This window comes from Rissa tridactyla, chromosome 9 (genome assembly GCF_028500815.1).
Source record: "Rissa tridactyla isolate bRisTri1 chromosome 9, bRisTri1.patW.cur.20221130, whole genome shotgun sequence".
NCBI lineage: Eukaryota > Metazoa > Chordata > Aves > Charadriiformes > Laridae > Rissa > Rissa tridactyla.
Window position 1 is genome coordinate 17870203 of NC_071474.1, and position 21952 is coordinate 17892154.

General features: G+C 41.3%; 1 protein-coding gene across 4 annotated transcripts in view; it reads right to left on the reverse strand.

Annotated features, from left to right (window-relative positions):
* The window catches only part of APBA2 (amyloid beta precursor protein binding family A member 2), a 107621-nt gene extending 86314 nt beyond the window's left edge, over positions 1-21307 (reverse strand). For 2 of the 4 annotated variants that reach the window (XM_054215177.1, XM_054215173.1), the window contains exons 1-2: positions 21198-21307; positions 17140-17223 (exon numbers count right to left, since the gene is read on the reverse strand). The gene's annotated coding sequence lies outside the window, so the exon portion shown is untranslated. The other 2 variants (XM_054215174.1, XM_054215176.1) reach the window with 2 other exon arrangements.
* Positions 21308-21952: the final 645 nt, after the last annotated feature.

Below are 21952 nucleotides of genomic sequence, written 5' to 3' on the forward strand. Positions count from 1 at the left end.
TAAGGAATGAATGTTTTTCGTGGAATTAGGAAGCAAGGATGACTAACCAAAAAACTACAGGACACAAGAAGATAAATACACTATCAAAAACCAGCAGTACCAAGTACCAATGTGTAAACCAAGTGAAAAATGATATATTCCAAAACAGAAGCAGACCCTGCAGGCACCTAACTCCTATCTTGCTATAAGATCAAAGTGTACATTGGGGAAATCCATAATTAGCAGTATCTTCTAAATGAAAATACAGGAAATGAAAGCTAGTCAGAAGAGTGGGAAGCAAAAGATGGCAGCTCTTGTCCACTTTCAAACACTAAGGATAATCAAAATGTTCCCATTCCAAGGATATACGAGCTATTTATTTAAGGTAAAGGGAGATGCAAAATCATGTGGGAGATTCCACAGCCCTCCTCTTGTCTCTCTGAAAAGAATTAAAGGACTCTTTCCATTTAAATGTAAAGGTGTTTCTTTAATTAAATGCTGTAGCATTAGCTGGTCTGAATCCATTGATCAACACAGTAACTGGTGGAACAATGACAAAAGAGAAGTCCAATTTGCACAGTGCTTTGTAAATCAACACTCACTATGGCATTTTATCCCTTCTCAGATTACTTGGGCAGGCTGAGAGCCTCTTCCTTTCTCAAGCACTGCTCTCCTGGATAGGGTTTCTGTTTAGTACTCCTAAATCACCGAATTCCTAAATCATTTCATATATTGCTTTTTATCACTATTCTTGATAGCATTTCTCCACGGGTAGAAGACTCTAAAAATAGTCTTGACTAAAGGTGGTGGCAGTGAAACTGTATTACCGGACTCAGTGAAAAGCTGTCAGTTTTTTCTGCCCTGATCTCTATTCAGATCCACCACATCTGACAGACGGAGGTTTTTAGAATTAACTACTGGCCCTGCCCATGCCTCATCCCAAAGCTAACAGCCAACCCTAACCAGCATTGTCCTTAACACAACTGTATGTCTTTGCCACAGACATCAATTAAGGATGACATATTTCACATCAGGCTATATACGGCCCTGTGACATTGCACATGAATTCATTAGCAAGACTGAAAAGCCTAGTATTTTTTGTTTTTAAATTATGAGTGTTTTAAAATAAAACCTGAAAAGAGTTTTAATGCACAGCAGCCATGTTTTCACAAACATAACTGGAGATATACCTGGGGCAGAGATGTTTGAAGCCTGGGTGAAGAGGCTCAAGAGCATCTCTTTTCCTTGCACACACACAAACAGAAGAGATTTGTTTGTGCATTTTTTGCCTATGTATGCTTAAGAGGCCATACTCTTGTGTTTAATCTAGATTTCATTTGATAACTAAATATCAGGTGATCATTGTAATTCACAAATATTTCCTTATGGTATTTTTCTGAAGCTTCTTCCCAGGTGGCAAGACCTAATTATTCTTAGGATGATCATTGGACACAATTGCTCCAGTCAGTCACTGACAGCAATCATGGTATTATTTCAGACGTACTTGCTGGCTGCAGATACTGGGCTCTATTTCCTCTCCTTTCTAGTGAAGAATAAATTATAAGTTTGTTTTGTTTTAAATCAGAGAGTTGGAAACAGTGTAATAAGATATGACAGGTTATAGCAAAAGTCAACTCTTGAGAATTGTTTTATTTCCCCACGCCAAACTTGAAGATGCCATAAACTCAAATCCTCTATGCCAGTCATAAAATTTTAATTAGCTAAACTAAAAATGCTGGTACTATTTACCAGTGTTCTTATTTGCTTCTTAAACTGCTAGATTTAACACTACTAAAATAGACTGCAGATTGCAAAAGGCCATCACAAGTATATTAATACTCTGCTTCAGCATACACGTGAGCATTCTGTGCAGCTTGATTATAATTAATCAGTAATCTAGTCTCTTGTTTCTCACTGCCAAATGATAAATTAACTACTAGCTACATTCATGGATGGAATATTAATTTATACAATGCCCATGGGGTACTTCTGTATGTAGTACAAGACGCCTTATGAACGGATCTCATTCAAATCTTTAGTACACCTATGAAACATAACATAGTCAGGATCAGCTGGAACTATATTAAAACTGGAGATACCTGTATCAGCAAGTTTATTAAGCATTGAGATAGGCAGGAATTTAAATTCAGATATCCCATGGAAGAATGAATTCCTCTTCTAAATGCACAAAATCAAGTACCTTCCCATGCAAAGAGTTAGTATTTTCTGGAGGTTTGTGACAAACACTTCGACTTTTTCAAGGTCAAATTATGTTCTCTGAGTATAGCACTGTATGTGTGTTGCGTAACGGGGAAATTTGCCAGTTCTAGAAGGGAAGTTATTTTTTTCCCCCTAGTTGCTCTGCAGTACCTACTGAAGCTTCCCACTACATGTGTCACGAGAGTAGATGGATCCAGATGTTCTGCCTCCAGCCTTTCCTGTTTCATAATTCCTTATATACTGCAGGCTTCATCTTGCAGCATCTTTCAGCTTTCTAGTGCATGAAAATGACCTTTGCACAGGTGCAGAAATGATACGCAACTATTTGCCTCTTCATAGTCTTCTTTCTGGTTTCTCAGCGTTTTTCTAGCCTTTGAATGTCACATAAGACAGAGAAAGTATTATTTTTTAATACTAGGGGAAGGACGTTCCATGAAATATTAATAACCTTGTGGTACTTCGCAGTACCAAAACATGCTTAAGATGTATTATATTGCAAAATTACAGTATAACAGAATACACATTTCTTATTTAGTAGCACTGAAAACATAATAAAACTTGAAAGGGGAAATTCTGTCCTCTATCAGTTTTTCATAGTCCAAAGAAAAATGAATACAGCATGAGTTCTTCCTAAGACCATAGCGGAGGACTGCAGCCTCTCTATAAAATGCAGGACTGCTCGCAGCATCCCCGCCCAGAATGATCAAATCAAGGCATCTGCTCATTTGACTGCAAACTGCTTGAGTTTTGAGCTTATCAGCAATCCAGAATGGCTCCCATAGCACAAGAAAAACAGTATAGGAAAATGCTTGCCAAGAATAGGGTGAAAACCACTGAGAAAGAAACAGGGTTATTTTCAAATTTCTAACAATATTATTAATTATTATGAAGTTTTCTCTCATGGGAATTTTTAAAATTCCTTCTCATTCCGAAATCAATCACTGCAGCATACCTCAAATAATTTCAAGCTTTAATTATAAAAGAATAGGCAATGTACTTTGAAAGCAGCATAAAGATTTAGCTAACAGACATTTCAAGCAAGACTCACATTTTGATTTCACCTTCTGTTCTTGCATTTTAATGTTTTAAGCATCCTGCTTTATGAGAAGGTTATCACTTACTGTGTGACAAGTCTCAGAGAGCTCCTGTTCTCTCTGGACCTGACAGTTCTGTCTCTGGTACAATCTGATAGGAAATAGCTGAGCCGACGTGAAGCCTAGCAACGAATGGGGGCAGGAGAAAGCAGCTACCAGCACTAACTGCTAGACCTGTGCAACTGAAGAATATGGCTTAGGAAGGAAGTGGCAGAGTCTCATCCGTTGACAGCTTACATCTAGACCACTACAGGGAATGAAGTACTTATATATCGAAGCGTATTGTATGGAGCTGCCCCTACAGGAACATGAATAGCTTGTTTGCACAGAGTGTAAGACCTCATAGGCTACTGCAACCCATTTATAGTCACTTATCTTAAGTATCACAAGGCTTTGATGTAAGACTCTGTCACATCTTTGTTTACAACTTTTGCCAAGGCTTGGGGCACAAGTTTGACTACTTCATTCCAGATGCAAGAGTTTTAGAAGGAAGAAGAATTGGATATGTGCTTGTGAGCTTCAGCTATTGCCCTTTTGGAAGGTTAATCACCAAATTTATCAGTAGAGGGCACAAGAAAACAGCATTCCCCGTCAAACATGCATAAAACTAAGGGAGAGCTCCCAAGGCGACTCCTGAAAAAGCCACCGCATTATCTATTCTATTTAAATTATTAAAAAAAATAATAAATCAACCTTGTACCTATCATATATAAAGCATATATAATGTTGGTTGAATAAAAACTATTAGTTTGTTTGAGATAAAATTCACAATATTAATAACTGCATGATGTTTCAAATATTCAGCTATCTGAAAACCTGAATGTCTGAAGATGAGGATTTATAAATTGCAAATGAAAGAACTAGTCCCTAGTGATATCAGGCAAATAAACAGCATGTTGGTAGATATTAAATCCTAAAGCATAAATAATCTCCTTAAACCTACATCTGTGAAACCTAACAGTGAACTTACAAAAATATCTGTCCCTTATGTGCAATAGAAAATAATTCAAGCAAACAAAGGATGAAAAACTGGGTGGCCAAAATGCTCTTCTCTATTGGGTTGTTGGATACAGAGGACCTTGGTGGAATTGACTTGATTTAGTTATAAAGAAAAATGGCCCACCGTCCTATGACCTGCGATGCACATTCAGCACATTATTTAATGGAGTTGAATGATCCACAGTAACCAGTATGTTGTAAGTGAGGATATCATCTTTTATCCTAAATTAGGGTAGGTGGAGTTTTACATTTAGGATATTGTAGTTCCTTTGAACTCTGGTTCTCTGAAGCCTAGTTTTTATGTTGTACAGACAGATCTTTCAGTTTCAAAAAAAGCACCCAGCACTTAAACAAATGTTTATCTCTTCCATGATAGCTGTAGATACTCTGTACATTGAAGGACCAGGATCTTATAACTTAGAATCAGGAACAGTTAATTAGTAAGGTAAATATTTAGAGAAAGCCTTGGACCTATTTCCAAATGTTACTGTAGTATCACATTAGGGAAGATGTAAACTCGATCCATACTGAGTTTTCTGAGATGTTAAACTGTCTCTGCTATTGTATTATCAATGCAAAGAATGACATTTGGAAAAAGTCTTCTCATCACTAGGTCAGTCAAAAACACTTGACACAAAATTTGGTACCTAATTCGCCCATTTCATTCGTAATTGCATGTAACAACTTGCATTTATTTTTATGTGATTTATCCATATTTGTGCACTCACATCTTTCTCCCAAATCAATCTCCGTCTTTCTGTTTTAAAGGAAGCAGTTTCCTGTTATTTGCTTCATATTTATACCAGAATCCACAGATGTATTACGTTAGGGGTCTTTTTTTCCAGTTATCTAGTTGAAGAGCAAGAATACATTTATGTATGTATTTATGTTCACATAGATCCAGGTATGTAGCTACATATATATGCAAAGCAGTTAACCCTCTTCTTGGTTACTCAGATATTTCACCAATAACTGCCTACAATTTACAGACAAAAGATGGCAAAGTGCCAATTATGTAAAAGCTTTGAGTAGCTAAACAAATGCAGATTTCTACCCATGAAATTGCAACACCAAAGACAGCGATCTTTTATTTTAGAGGATGGAGCTATGTTTTACTTTTTTTTTTTTCCTTTCTCACTCAATATCTTTATTGCCTAAACAGAAGATTTCAAAGCTTTGTTTCTTTTCTGATGTTACTTAAAGAACAAACAACATTCATCTTTCAGTGAATACGTACTTTGAAGTCCCTGCTAACTTCCAAAACATGCCACTGTTTCTCTTTGGGGAGCAATGAAGTGGAGTGGAAGGGCAGAGGGATAACTGGTGGTGCTTTATGGATTCTGACAGTAACCTTTGGTAAGGAGACAGAGTCAGCTCCAAGTACCAGTTTTAGGAAAGTCTTGAGGTTTCAGGAAGACAACTCATCACTCAAGTGCTCCACAAACAGTAGTGATTGCTATAAAAGAGCACTCTGCTGTTTGGAAAATAATGAAATAGCTTCGTGATTGGTTCAAAACAGAGGGTGTAAAATTACATCAAGGGTGAAGCACAATTTTTAAAAGGATTTTTCGTCCTTTGGGATGTAAAGGAACATTGTCTTCAAACTCAACACACACAACAAATGTGGATGAAAAAAAATATTCAATTAGCCTGCAGTTAAAGGATTCTTTGAAAAAATGTGACTTTGGCTATCTCAATTGCCTACTCTAGTTTGAAAAAGTTTTTCAGTAAAAGTGGAGAGATTCTTTTCAAGAAATCCGCAGGCAAAGTTCAAGTGAAATCCTTGACTGAAGACTTTTCTGTGCTGAAACTGCAGGTATTAAAACCCTGTTGCTCAAAAAGCTCCACTTAAGCCAAGAAGTCAGACATCATTAGCTGCCTAGGCTCTGATGCACAAGTCCTATCCCATCAGATCCTAATGGCTTGTAAAGGAGAAGGGAGGCATGTGGATCTTGTCTGGTTGGAGAAGTTGTTGAAAATTGAAGAACTAATCTTGCTCAGACAAAGTAGGGCAACAAAGTGCTAGTCTAGTACTGATCTTGGGTGGTTCTGGTAAGAGGAAGGGATTGAGTATTTACTAAAGTCTCTGACCATTTTTGGAAAAAGGCATCTTGATTTTATGTGATTTCTGCAGCAAGACAATGCAACCTTTATGATTCAAGGAAAAATCAAACAACTCTGTTGCTGGGAGATGAAACCCCAATATATTAATCACTTCTGAGCATAGTTCCTCTGCTGAAAGTCTGAGGAAGCATTAATTTTCCTTTAGACCTCCATCATGAGAACTGAATATTTACCTCCCTTTTGCCAAGTCATTATAGGGACAGCAACTGGAGACTCTAGATCCTGCCCTCTACAGGTACATGATAAAACTGAAATATTGTCATTATGAAAATAAAAATGAACACAAATATTAGAGCAGAAATTGTAGATCTGATTGGTGTGATCCTTTGGCAGTTCACACTATGCTGTTTGTATCTTTTTGGACTATACCTCTTGAATAGTCTTTGACTGTATGCATGCCATTCCTCCAGGCTCAATAACTACTTCAGGAAAGTACAGGACGCAACAGCTGTCTATCTCATCTTTGTCTTCTCTGCCATCATGTGCTCTGCTAGAGATGGGAACATTGATTGTCCTAGGGCTCTATCAAAATCCTAACTCTTTGGAGACTTTAAGCCTGGGGTTTGGGTTGATTTTTTTTCTTTTTCTTCACACACATGTAGATAGACTTTACCTATTAGTAATTGACAGGATAAGTAGGCGACAACACAGCTCAGAACAGTAAGAAGGCTGAAAACTCACTGTTACCCGGTATTCCGAAAAGTGTTAATACAGCTTCAGCTATTCTCATTAGTAAGTGTACCCTGTGGTTGAATAAGATGCAGTGTGAGCAGGGTTAATTAGAGCTACAGTTGGCCTGAACAGGAGATTTGTTTTGGACTACAGCTGGCCTAACTGCAACATGTAAAATAATGGTATCACATGTTAAAAATCATTTGTAATAGAGCTACTGGATAAAAGGCATTAATCCTGCAGTGCAAGCTTGCTGTACCCCAGTCCAAGGGAAGGTTATAGCTGACAGCACCATGGAAGACACCTACACACAGGAAGCCTCATGCCCCATATCTGCCTATTACCTTACTTGTGACATATTGGCCATCAAAGGACTAGGGGAATATTAATGAAGCTTTAGAGACAGATAGATATAAAAGCTAGTATGAGAACAAGAATTTCCCCTACATTTTATTTCATTTGTTGTAAGATAATTCTGTTTTGCTTAACACATTTAAACAAACAATACATTTCCTAGGCTCTCAGTTAATGTAGCTATACACTTGGATAATACTTTCGAGAATTAATGTTTTTCCTTTGAAAATGAAATAGTTGACAGACCACTGAAACATCTTACCTGAGGCATCACATTGGTATGTTGTGGGTCAGTCTATTTTGTATTTATCTATGAATTTTCTATTTCAGTACTCTGCATCTCTCATCACTAAACATGCAGTAAATAGCTGCTAAGGCAAGAATGTAAATGGCAATATGAGTCTTGCTAATATTTATTCTTCAGTGTTTTGATTATTTATTCATAAATAGATTGGTTCGTCTCCAACTGATGCTCAGAACAGTATGTGTATAAATTTTGGTATCAGGTTTAGAATAAGTAATGTCTTGTCTACAGTTACATATATATATATGGCACAAAGTCTTATGGCTGGCAGAATACGATCCTTAAAGAATACTACATATTATATAATTGTTGTGCTAACTGGAAAATCAAATGTAGACTAATTCCTTAACAATTGGAAAAATTCCTATTTTTCTATCATTCATCTTTGTAAGCTTAATTATCACAGTCTGAATAACTACACCATGGCAGCCTCCTAGTGTTAACTAGAACTTCCCACGTTACAAAGAGACGTACAGCTCTCTAGTCCGGCTGGGACTGGCGGGGCATTCTGGGGGACCAGAGTACTGCGGGGAAATTTGTAGCAAAAATGAAATCTTGAAATACTGTTGAGTTGCGCCCACTTCAAATCAAAGGTTAGCTTCCAGACACTTAAATTGCAAAGATAGTCCCTTAATAACAGAATTTGCCCACAACTGTAAAACAACAACGACCTAAACCTGTGCAGACCTTTCCTGGGCTTTCTCAATGGATTTTGGCAGGCATTTAGAAGGCTTCCCTGCAGGATACAACTTTGTACATCAGATGTAGCCTAGCATTGCAAGGCTATAATCAACTTCTGTGCCCTTTGATATCTCTCTATCAGATTCAAGCCCTGAACAATCACATAATATTTTCCTTTCCATTTAATTCTTCATCTTCTATTTGCTATAGTAACAACTGTCAGCTGGGGGCAAATAAATCCTAAATTATGTGTGCTGTGGAAAGTCTATTAACCAAGATTTCATTCTGTTAAGTATTCTGCAGACATTCCTGCCACAAAGAGCTTAAAAATCTGTAAGTAAGTCTACAGGTGACAGATGAATGAAATGGACTTTGACAAATTTGTTCAAAAAGCAAAACCAAACACACCCACACAAACACAGTATTGGTCAAGAAAACCAACAATGGAAATAGTGTAATAACTGCAAAGCCATCCTTTTGTAGTCTCCACAGCAAAGAACTTTTTCCCCCCATGCTATTCGTATTTACATAGGCAAATTATTTAATTAATCCATTTATAGAGGTTATTATTTTTATCTTCATAGTTTAATCCAGCAAGAAGGTTAAGAGCAAAATTCAACTAAATAGCAAAACAAATTAAGATTTTCCAGTTAAGTACATTTCAGCTATTTTAGCTGACAATTATAGACATACCTATTATTCCAAGTTTTCAGTAAACGTTCAGTCTGTGCGTTATTGATTAAATCCAGTGTTTCACACCCTGTCACTACCATAATATGAGATTATATTGGTTCTGTACCACATTTTTATACTCTTGCAATATTATTTTCCTCTATCAGATAAATGTAAATAGAGGATACCAAACCATCAAGTCTATTTAGATAGGTCAGTCTTTTGAGCAATGACAGTCTACTGCTGTTTTCATAAAAGGCTACCACAAAGGGGCCCTATACACTTAGTTGGCTCATAACCTTCACTACAATAAAGATTTTTAATTTTTTTTTGAGGACCTCCATTTCATTCAGGATGCTACTATGTTGCTTAGTTTAGTTCCACATGTATGGCAAACTTCAAGCTTTACTGTTTAAAAATTCCTGTTTGAATTTCCCCCATTGCTTGAATTTATGATATGTGAGGGTCTCTTCAGTTTTCAGCATCTATTCTGTGATAGGGAGCCTGGCATGCAGCTCAGCAAGAGCTTCTGAGCCTTACAGGATGGTCTGAAGAAGAGAGGAGGAGGAAGGACTTCTACCAGTCCAATCTCAGGAGATGACAGTCATTGTGTTGGTGGGACCAACGTGTTACAAGTTGTCAACCAGTCAGCTAGAGTGATAGAATCATAGAATCATAGAATTGTTGAGGTTGGAAGGGACCTTTAAGATCATCGAGTCCAACCTTTAGCCTACCCTGACAAGAGCCACTTCTAAACCATGTCCCTAAGTGCCCCATCTACCCTTTTTTTAAACACCGCCAGGGATGGTGAATCCACCACCTCCCTGGGCAGCCTATTCCAATGTTTAATAAACCTTTCAGTGAAGAAATGTTTCCTAATATCTAATCTAAACCTCCCCTGACGTAACTTGAACCCGTTTCCCCTCGTCCTATCACTTGTCACCAGGGAGAAGAGGTCAGCCCCCATCTCTCTACAACCTCCTTTCAGGTAGTTGTAGAGGGTGATAAGGTCCCCCCTCAGCCTCCTCTTCTCCAGGCTAAACAACCCCAGCTCCCTCAGTCGTTCTTCATAAGGTTTGTCCTCCAGACCCCTCACCAGCTTTGTAGCCCTTCTCTGGACACGCTCCAACACCTCAATGTCCCTCTTGTAGCGAGGGGCCCAAAACTGAACGCAGTACTCGAGGTGGGGCCTCACCAGTGCCGAGTACAGGGGGATGATCACTTCCCTAGTCCGGCTCACCACACTATTCCTGATACAGGCCAGGATGCTGTTGGCCTTCTTGGCCACCTGGGCACACTGCTGGCTCATATTCAGCCAGCTGTCGATCAACACGCCCAGGTCCTTTTCTGTCGGGCTGCTTTCGAGCCACTCTCCCGCAATCCTGTAGCGCTGCATGGGGTTGTTGTGACCCAAGTGCAGGACCCGGCACTTGGCCTTGTTGAACCTCATACCATTGGTCTCAGCCCATTGGTCCAGCCTGTCCAGATCCCTCTGCAGAGCCAACCTACCCTCAAGCAGATCAACACGCCCACCCAGTTTAGTGTCACCTGCGAACTTACTGAGGGTGCATTCGATCCCTTCATCCAGATCATTGATAAAGATATTAAAGAGAACCGGCCCCAGCACCGAGCCCTGGGGGACACCACTTGTGACCGGACACCAACTGGATTTAACTCCATTTACCACCACTCTCTGGGCACGGCCATCCAGCCAGTTTTTTACCCAGCGAAGAGTACACCTGTCCAGGCCATGAGCAGCCAGTTTCTCCAGGAGAATGCTGTGGGAAACAGTGTCAAAAGCTTTGCAAAAATCCAAGTAGATAACATCCACAGCTTTTCCCTCATCCACTAAGTGGGTCACCTTATCATAGAAGGATATTAGGTTTGAAAGGCATGACCTGCCCTTCACAAACCCATGCTGACTGGGCCTGATCACCCTGTTCTCCTGCATGTGCCGTGTAATGGCACTGAGGAGGATCTGTTCCATGACCTTCCCAGGCACCGAGGTCAGACTGACTGGCCTGAGTCAACCTCAGCTAGAGTCACAAGCTCATCCGATGATAAGAGAAATACCGCCTTAAAGGCAATATGGATTTCATCCTGTCAAAAGATGAGATTCATTGTGCCTGAGCATGGGGAGAGTTGGAAACTTAGAGCAGCAGTATAAAGATTTCATGTTTCCCAGCCTTGCGATGGTATTTACCTGGACTACAGTAGGTTACTACATAATTATCATTACATAGATGAAAATATGTAACATCGTGGACCATTTACCAATAAAACAGCTGGTTCAGAAACTCTGGATACCATTTGCCTTGTTTAGATTTATTATGTATGGTTATAAAAAAATTAAGTACAATCAGAAAGAGAACCAATAACCCAAGCTTATATCATTCAAACAGATGCTGGTTAATATTAAGGAACTTGTTTCCACTACGCCTGCAATTGCAATAGCACTGCCAATCACAAGAATTCAAAAATTATTTAAAGGTATCATATTATCTGCAGATGTTTAAAGTACACATTCATAGCTTCTTCATTCCTGGAGCCTGTGTGAGTAGAAACTCAAAGCTGCGATTCTCACACACCAACAGCTGGAGCCTTAACTAAACCATGAAATATCATAAGTGTCCAGATACTAAATAGCATTCATAAATCTAAGTTAAATCAATGTTGGCAAAAGAATAAGCCAGAGAGTTTACTAAATTTTGATTTAAAACATCCAAAGCAAAGATAGAGATATGCACAGGAAAAAAACCCAAACCTGTCACAAAGGGCACTGTAATAAATACCCCCCTCAGTTTTTCTTCATTTCAGTCTTTAGGAAGCAAAGCATGGATTACTAAGATTCTTTACTATGTTTTGTACAAAGTACCTTCTCATGAAGTAAATCATTCTTGTAACAAAATGTACGAAAGATGTTTGTATGGCAGAAAGCAGATCAGCTAACAGTTTGCTATTCTCCTAAATGCTACTGTACAAAGCAAGAACCAGGTTAAGATTGGACCGTGGATAAACCTTTGGGCGGAGATCTTGACCTTACTCCTGGTTCAGTCATCCAGCAGGGTGAATGATTCTGGGCAATTCATTACAGTGACTCCCTCTCTGTAAAACAGGGCCATCAAATTTATTTCCTTTGCTTTGACACTTTGTGATAAGAAGTTCAAAAGCTAAATCTTACCTAGCATGACAGTACAAAAGAATTACAGTTCCATCTTACACTGCAATAAAACTGACACGAGGTTATTCATCCCTGAAGTAATATCGTCTTAACCACTCCGTTTTTTGCCCAAATTGTTATTTCTAATTAGATCATCTGCTAGTTGGTGGGTCCAGTTATGATACGTATGAGTTGAATAATAAATGCAGGACAAATATCACATGAAACACATGCTGTAGAGATAATTTATTGTCACTGCAGATAGGTGTGGAATAGATGTGCTAAAAACCCTAAGGTAGTCTCTTTCCAAGTACTGAAAACAACAAGTAACACAACAGACACCTTCTGTACCTTTTACTTAGGGAAGAACAGAGAAAGATTTCCACCTACCATTGAAAACACAAAGAAAAACCCTTTATTATTAAAAAAAACACAACACCAACAAACCAACACAATTGACTTAAAGGCACACTCCTGATACCACACAGATATTTTCACGGCAAGTCTTCTATCAAGAAAGCAGGCAGTCATTTACCAGGAATAAAGAATTCTGCCACCAACAACTGTCATAATATTAGAATCAGAAATGCAATGCAAATCAGCATTTACTAGGAAGTATTCCCTTCCACTGCTTATTTTATGCCTCTGATGCAGCACTGAGCATGGAATTTCTAGTCACCAACAGAATTCCTTCCCTTTCTATCATCCAGTATGCGACAGCTCTTATCTCCTGGGCCGTAATATGTCAAATACTTCTACATAATTAAAGCCACACTGATTGACTGGCTAAGAATATCACAGGGATAAGTTTCTTTTTAAAGCTGCCTTATCTCTAATCAAGACTTGTCTTCTAGTAACACAAGATTTTGTGCCTAAAGGACATCATATATATACACACACATATATATATAAAAATAACACTCCTTTCTCTACCATAACCCAGCAATAACAAGAAAATATCATTATACTCTGATTTCCCTTTGTAGTGATAAATCAGAGACTATGACGGATGGCAAGAGGCACTTACTGAGGTAGGCAAAATGTACATTTTCGTTAAGTATTGAAACTATAATTTATATTCCTCCCTTGATATAAACCTTTATTGCACTACCAAACAGAACCTTTCCATATTTCATTGGTTCATTCATCTCTGAAATTTGTTATTATGGTGGGGTTTATTTAGGAATGAAAATAAAAATATGTAGAGGTCAAAAATACATGAAAAAATTGGTGACAAGGCTTATGTCTTGTCAGGTTATTTTATATTTTAATGTACTGTTAACAGTTCATTCTTTTTAAATGCAAATCTGTTAACGGTAAATTTAAATATCAAGGCAAGCAATTCTGGTAGCATGGCAACAACATGCTATGCTGCATAGTAAGAATTTGGAACCGAGGCAAGTCTTTGCTTCTTTCCGATACTGGATCAGTTAATAGGAGTAGAAATATTTGTGTTCTTTGTGTAACTACCTTTATGACTATTCCTACATTAGTAGTTGTAGTGGTCTTTGAAACTCAAGGCAGCACAGCAACCCTGTGAAACCTGGTAGCAGTCAGGATGGCCACTCTTAACAGACAGAAAAGCTACAGATTAGAAGAAAATGTTAAAAGGTGGGGAAAAAAAAGGATATGCTTAGTAACAGTGTTTAATACAAGATTTAATTCCCAGGAGAGAGATTTGGTGTGGATTTGAAGAGTATAGCAGCTCTGAAGCAATCTTGCTTCTGAACAAGAAAAAAGCAATCCCATCTCCATGCACTCTCCCTGATGTGTTGAAAAGGCATCTCTCTTGGCTTTTGAAGTATGAATTTTGAGGCCTATTTTAAGATTTGACTAAACCAAAAGGGTGCACTTGCCCTTGTACTGAAATCAGATTTTTGTGGTAGCTGATATCAGTGATTCTAGAGAGTAACAAAAATTGCTTGATGTCATTTCACTCTTGGTGATAGGGAAAAAAAAATAAATTAAAATCCTGTGTCATTCCAGAACAAAATCTGGTCTATGCAACACTCATTCTCTTCAGTTGCTCCAATTGCTTCAGTAACCAGGCACTCAGGAATGTATTAGCATTTTGCTGGGGCAGGAAAAGGCAATGTTAACTACCACTTCTGAGACTCGCTAGAAAGACAGGCTAACCAGTAAAGTACAGCAGACGATCTTCTGATATTGAAAGGCAGAGCGGATGACAGAAAGTCCACCCAAGTACATTTGTTTCTGTCTAGTGAGTGAAGGCAGTAAATATGTGGAGGGCTGTGTGAGAATCTTACTTTATTATTCCTTCTCTCACATAAAGATCAGCTATTTCACTGAACCTGAACACTGAATGCCAAATGCTCCTTCTGGCAGGTTCTTAGAATAGGTGCTTAGAATAGATAGATGCTGTCCTTGTGGAACTTGGGCTTCTCACCCTGTGTTATAACTTGTAGAGAGAGGGAAAAAAATGCTGCTTAGAAATACTTGTCTAAATGTTTTTGCAATAATTGAGGTGAAACAAAAGACATAGAGCCTCAATTTTTTGTTCCTTGGTAGTTATTTATCCTGGTTTAATGCAGACAACACACTGATGACTTCATAGTCTTGTGTTTCATACAATTTGAGGCAGGTATCAGCTTGATTTTGTAATTGCAGCTAATGTTTCACCCAGGTTTCCTACTTCTACCTAAACATTCACTCTCCTGCAGCCTACGCTTCAAAAATTCCTGTCAATTCCTCTTCCTTCTCAGGGGATTTTCATATACAGATACCACTATCACCACCAACAATACAGATGTTGTCTTGTTTCCCCTCCTCCTTCTCTCCTTCCTTCCTCCCATGTTCTCTTGTTTTCTAATATGCTAATTTTATTTCTCTAATCAGTTTATAACTCCGAAAGTAAGTAATCACTTACAGGTCTACAAGTCTCTCCCTTATGTAGAAGATGAACTTTCTCCAAGTTTTATTACCATAACCACTTTAAAAGTGCCTGCCCTGTCACAAATGCTTTGTGACAGCAACAGTTGGTTCCACCTGGGTTTTGATGCACTTTGTGTTCTCCTTAGTGTGAAATGCTGTAAGGACTTAATCTCCCCTGTGTTTAAGGATTTCTGGGTGCTACAGTGTCACTTTGCATGAGGCCAGTGGTCTTTTGCATGGCAGGATGCCCAAGGAGTCCCTTCCAGAGGCCCTGAAGAGATCTGTCCATGTGATTCTCCCAAAGATAGGCAAAGCATGTTTGTGGAGAACTGAGGTGATGTTGTCACTGTTCTCTGTTGCTAGTCTGTAGTGCAACTAAGGTTTAATGTTAGAACCCCAAGGCATGCAAAGTCTTCTACATTTATTCCTCCACTTCCTTCTTCAGCAGCTTATCCAGAGGAGCAGACCACACAGTGATCCCAGGGGATCATTCTAATGTCATTCCTAAAACCTCAACTGAATGAAGCCCTTTCTATGGACTCAGGCTCTTAACACAGTGAGATGGTATGATGAAAGCGAGAATATGTGGAGAATATGAATTCTCCATCTGTGTTTATCTGCTAAAATATGAATTTTCTGTTCAATTTTTACTGGAATTACTATCTCACTAAATCCCCCGGAGAACCCTGCAGTGTCATCCTAAAATAATCACTTGGCTGTCACTCACAACAAATCCAAAGCAGAACAACTGGAAAGCAGAACAACTGGAAAGCAGAACAACTGGAAAGCAGAACAACTGGAAAGCAGAGATGACTCTTCTATAGTCACTGCAAGAAAAATACCTTGCTGGAGAAAATGAAAATGAACCCAAAAAAAGCTCTATGTTCCCATGTTAGAGAACATCACTTGGCATTCTGGACTACAGTGGTTAAGCATCTAGATCTGCACACCCACCAGAACAGTGTCACCACTCATGGGTAGTGTTACAAAACTATTATCTCAGGTTGTTAGCTGTTTGTTTGTTTAAGAAGATGTTGCTATACTCGTGACAGTAAGAAGTAACTTGCCTGCTATGACCACATTACGAAATCTTAGTTAAATCTAACCACTGTATTCAGGTGAAAGTATTTCACTAAAATGTTCCAGGATTAGATCCTCTGAACCCTTAAGACACAAAGGTAGATGATGTATAAAAGAAAAACTTGCAAGGTCAGGCTTCTGAATTTTTTAGGAATAAAACCAGCAGATTTCACTCTTTGAAAATTATCGGGATTATGGTACACTTGACTTGAGGACTTTCTGCAAAGGTTGTAGCTGACAAGTGCATCTGTGAGGGGGATCTCTCAGAAAGTAAAAGGTAAGACAGAAGTCTGGAAATAATGCTAGCTGGTGACATGCTCACAAATATTCCTAACATCAATGTACAAAACAAAGTTCAAAAACTACTTCGTTCAATTAATAGAATGGAAATATTCAACCTGCCTTTTAAGTAATAAAACAATAATAAGTTTTTCTTATGTGGCTGAATCTTCCCTACTAAGTCTGTAACTAGAAGGGCTATTTTCTGAAGGAAAATTCATCTTAATACTTCAAAACAGACAACTATCCCAAGATACTCCTCCCTGCAGCTCTCACTGGTAGGCCAGGTCGGTATCAGCAGATCTCTGCACTGCAGAAGTACTGCTATTTGAAAATCCTTATCTAGACTCCAGACCTCACTCTGGTTATAACTGACATATTCTCCATTCCAAGACTTTTTGTATACCTTTTTGCCAACTTTCCTTTCCTCTTCATTTACTTCTATTCCAAAAGAAAATAATCCCTTCATCCACGAGTATACTTCAGAGTATGCATCTCCAGCAGTATTTCATGCAACCATATCATCTGAGAACAATGACACTTCCTCCTTGTCATCCCCACCTACAGGGCTTCTAGTTCTCCCTTTTTTCTTAGGTGGAAGTACCTATTAATCCCAGAGTTTTCCGTACCAGTCTCTGCTCAGCTCTAACTTACTCCTCTTGAAGTGCAAGTCACCTTCCTCTGCTGCAGCAGGTGATTGAAGACAGTAGGTACTGCAACAAAAAAAGGAAAGCAATGTCACGTACCCAAACGACGGTGCATTTACCTACCAGCATCAGAAACACGCAGTTCATTCTACATGTGTTTTTACCAGTTGTATAAGACCTTTCTTCTGGAAAATAGCATCATTAGCCAAGATGAGACTTAAGTTCAGACAAAACTGAGAATTGGAATGAAAGCCCCCTTCTCATGGATGCCATGGTAAAGCCTAAGTGCTGCATGTTCATGTCCTGTAGGCAGCACCATCCTAAAGCACTGAACACTTCAAGAAACACATGGTGCTTTCTTGAGCTGTTTTTCACACAGCTCTCAAGACAAAATGGGTCCTCAGGAAAAAAAAAAAAATCTTACATTTTAACACTCTCTCCAGTAGACTAAAAGCATTTGGAAGTATCCAAAGTACTTATAATGGGCATTTGACTCAGCGATTGCCTGTTTTGTGGAGTGTCTAAAAACTAGTGAATTCTGATTCTGCTTTCAGCTCCTCCTCTTAACTTGCGAAGCTCATGTGACTGCATCAGTGCTTTATTTTCTCCAGCTATAAGAACTACCGCTATGTCTCTTGCAGTAATGTTGCAAGGCTTTAATTGCCTCACAGGAGTGCCAAAAGATACTACATAGAAAGGTTCTTGCTTGCAAGAAGTATGTTTTGTTTCTAGCTACATTAAAATAAAAATATTTCAAGAAAATATTTCTTCCCTTATAGTAAGGTATTACTCTGTACTAATAGTAACTTACTATTATACAGGTAATAGAGGCCAATGTATCATACTGATATTATACTCTATCATTGCTGAGATGCATGGATTAACCCTAGAATGGAAGCTCTAGTTCTTTCTAAAAAAATTCTGACTTCTAGAAACATGTCTGCTTCTTGTATCATGTACGGATAGGCACAAACATACAACTGTTCATAAGATCATAGAACAATTCAGGTTGGAAAGAATGTCAGAGGTCTCTTGTCCAACATCCTGCTCAAACCAAGGTCATCACTGAAGCCTGCTCAGGTTGCTCAGGGCATTATCCAGTCAGGTCTTAAAAATCTCCAAGGATGTAGATCACACAACCTCTCTGGACTACCTGTTCCCACGTATGATTGTCCTTGTGGGGCAAAAGATTTTGTTTATATCCAGCCTGGACCTCTTGCTTCAACGTCTACCTATTGTTTCTCATTTTCTGCCACATACCACTGTGATAAGCTTGGCTTCACTTCCCTGAGGACCTCCTTGTAAGTACTGGAAGGCTGCCGTTAGGTCTCCCCAAAGCCTCCCCTTTTGTAGGCTGAGCAAGCCCCAATCCCTCCTCACAGAGCCTGGCTTCCAACTCCAAACACTTTGGTGGCCTCTGCAGAGCTCCAGTTCATTAATACATTCCTTGTACCAGAGGGGACCAAAACTGGACACGGTATTATAGATGCGGTCTACTAAATGACGAGTAGAGGGGAATAATTTATTCCCTTGATCCACTGGCTGCATTCTTGTTCATACAGACCTGGATGCTCTTGGCTATCTTTGTTGCCAGGGTACACGGCTGGTGCCTGTGCAGCTTGCTGTCCACCAGGACCTCGGGGCCTTCTTGGCAGGGCTGCTACACAGTCTCTATCCTTGCCATGGCTTAAAGCATGAAAGCATTGCCTTGCTTATTTAAACACAGATTACAAGGGAAATGGATACAGAAAGTCTGTAGAAGCACCTAAAACTTGATGGGTTCAAAGGCTACAACCAAGATCTTGTTCTGGACAAAACCAGGATCTTCCATATTTCTCTCTGTGAGCCGGTAGCCTGGAACACATCACTTCCTGCTAGATTTCTCTACCTTCAGCACCAGAAGAGGTTTAAACCATGGTATTTTCACAAATTATTTCCTAGCAAATGTTCTTAACAGAACAGCTGGAGAGATGGTAAAATTATGCCTCTTGAAGTGGTTCCTCGTGTTTACAGCCTTAAGCAAAGGTCACTTTTTAAAGACCTAGCTCTTGTTTAAATTCATGTCCAGCCTCCAACCTAAACTGGCATTAACCAAGCAACTGTACAAAAAATGCTTTTCAAGATTCTTCCTTAGAATTATAAGACTTTGACCAAAAGAGCTGACCAGCTATGGCCTTTTCAAGAACACTTTTCCTTTACGATCAGAGGATCAAGGGACGCAATAATGCAGCTGCTGATTAGAGGCAACACTGCATTTTTAAAAATAGCTTTAGATATTTCCAAGTGCAGATAAGGGCTAAACTATCACAGAATTTAGGTTTAGGAAGCCTGACAACGAAGGTTTACAAGGACAAGTCTGCAGCCTGAAATCCGATGAGCCCGAAGTGGAGTAAGGACAGCGGCTCCCCCTTTAGTAGTTTAGTACCTATAGAACAACATATGGAAAGAAAAGCTCTTTCATCCTTGTCTGTCCCATATGGAGGAGAATCTGGACTATACAGTGACAAATTGCAGTCTTATGCTTTAACTTCCGTCTTACGCTTTTCAACATACAGGTAACGAGCACATACTGTATTTTTACTTAACTGGCAATAAAGAATCACACTAAAATTCCTCCCTTTTACTATTACTTTACATGGATTACACACAACCACATAAAACTACAATAGCAATTGTTTCTGTTTTTCAGTTCTGGTTAAGTAATGAGGGATTCTTGGTAACAGGCATAATACATGAAATACCTTTACTGCAAATGGATTTCCCAGCCCCTTCTGGGAGATCATAGGGTGGCCTTGACCAGGTAACACAACTGAAAGACTACTTGCATTTTTTTACCCAAACTGGTCACAGTAATTTAAGACTTCTCTTAAACATCACTGCAATGCACGTTATCGCTGTACTATGAATGTTGTATGATCTTTTGTCTTTATTTAAATTTCTTTTCTTGTACGCCCTCACTAGCATGCTACAACCACCAAAACGACATTGAGGATGCAAAGTACGTAAATCTGAAAGCGCAGACTGCTAGTTGAGGCAAAATAAGCCAGCCTTTGCCTTTCCGAGACGCAGCTCCAAACGCAGCATTCCCTTCCTCTCCCCCACCCCCATGCCTTTTGTTATGGCAATACAAACCCCACCACCTATTCAAAAAAATGCTCAAAAAGGGGAAAACAGACCACGCTATAATGTCTCATGCTGTTTATCCCAACAAAAATCAAGTATTTTTCATTGAGCGGCTTTTTCCCTCCAGACCTCACGATGAAGGGAAGGGGAAAAGAGTGGATGAAGAGCTCTGATCCATTAGCTACACCGGAGGCATGAAATCAGAAACAAATACAAACTCCTAGCGGTGCTGCATTACATGCGGGCTCCTCTCGCATTTCTTTTGACTCTGTGAAGACAAACAAGGCTCTCGAGCCTCCCGCCCTCCCACAGAACACAGGCATTATGCCTCCGCTGCGCTGCCCAAAGCGGAGGCTGAGGCACAGCCGGGGTGCGGCGGTCGGGACGGCAGGCTGAGCCCCAGGGCTCGCAGCCCTCCCCGGAGGTGGAAGCGAGCCGGCAGCGCTGTCCCCAACGGCAGCCGGCTCTGGGTGGACGCTGCCGGCTCCGCCGCGGCTGACAGGAGGCGGTGGCTGCCCGGATCCTCCGCCGCCGCCTCCTCGTCACAGCGGTTCGGTGCCAGCGGGGGACATGTGGGGCTCCCTGTGCCGGAGCCCCCCGCCGCCGCCACACCGGCGGCGACGCCATGCCGCAGGGGCTCCCCGTCACCCCAGCCGCTTGCGGGCAGCTGGGCTGCCAGGGGATGGGGATGGGGATGAGGCGGGGGCAGCTACTCGCGGGGCGGGCAGCCCCCAGCCCCCATTTCGAGGGGAGCAACGTCCGCGCTCGGGCGGGGCGGGGGTGGCCGCGGCGTCCCCCCAGCGCCTGCTCCCCTGAGGGGATCCGCGGGGATGCTGCCGACCCACCCCCGGCGGAGACGCCGCTCCCCGCGACGACACCGGCCGCCGGTCCCCCGTCCCGCGACCCCCGCTCCTTACCCCTGCTGGCAGCGGCGGGGCCGATCCCCACCCGTGAGGCGCCGCGGCGGGGACGCGGGGGCAGCCGCAGCCGCTCTTTTGTGTGCCTGCCTCAGCGCCACACACCGAGGCGGCGGGTGGGCCCGGGAAGCTGCGTGCGAGAATAGCGCCGGCCGCCCGGGAACCTGCATGGCGCACAGCCCGGCCGCCGCGGCGCCTCAGGGGGGCCGGGCCGGCGGGGCGGCCCGCAGTCTCCCGCCTCCCCTCAGCATCGCCTCAGCCCTCCCGCCCTCCCCGGCCCGCCGCCCGCCCCGCTCGGTTGCCCGCGGCCCTGCCTGCCAGCCTCCGTGCCCCGCAGCGCGGGCGTCGCTCTCCGCTGACAGGGTCGTGCTCGGCCGGCTCCCAGCCAGGTTGGAAGAGGTAATGGCACACCTCCTCGCGCTGCCTCACGCAGGGCCGGTGCGGTGGTGCCGTGTGTGTACGTGTGGCCGTGGGCTCCCCCCCTTCCCCCCCCCCCCCGCCTCCTGCTCAAGCCGTAACCATCAGTGGGAGTTGTGATGAGTTGCACTTGGACTTTGGGGTGACAGTACGCCCCCGAGTTTCTCACAAAATGTCACAAAAAGTGGGTGGCTTGGTGATAGGGACTCACCTGTCAAATGTGCTCTTCCACAGACACTGAAAGGCGGGAGGCCCAGCTCTGCGCCAGCGTGCCCATGGAGGAGTTTGCCCAGATCTGGACACTGAGGAGAGCCGACGTCAGGGTACGTCACTGTAGT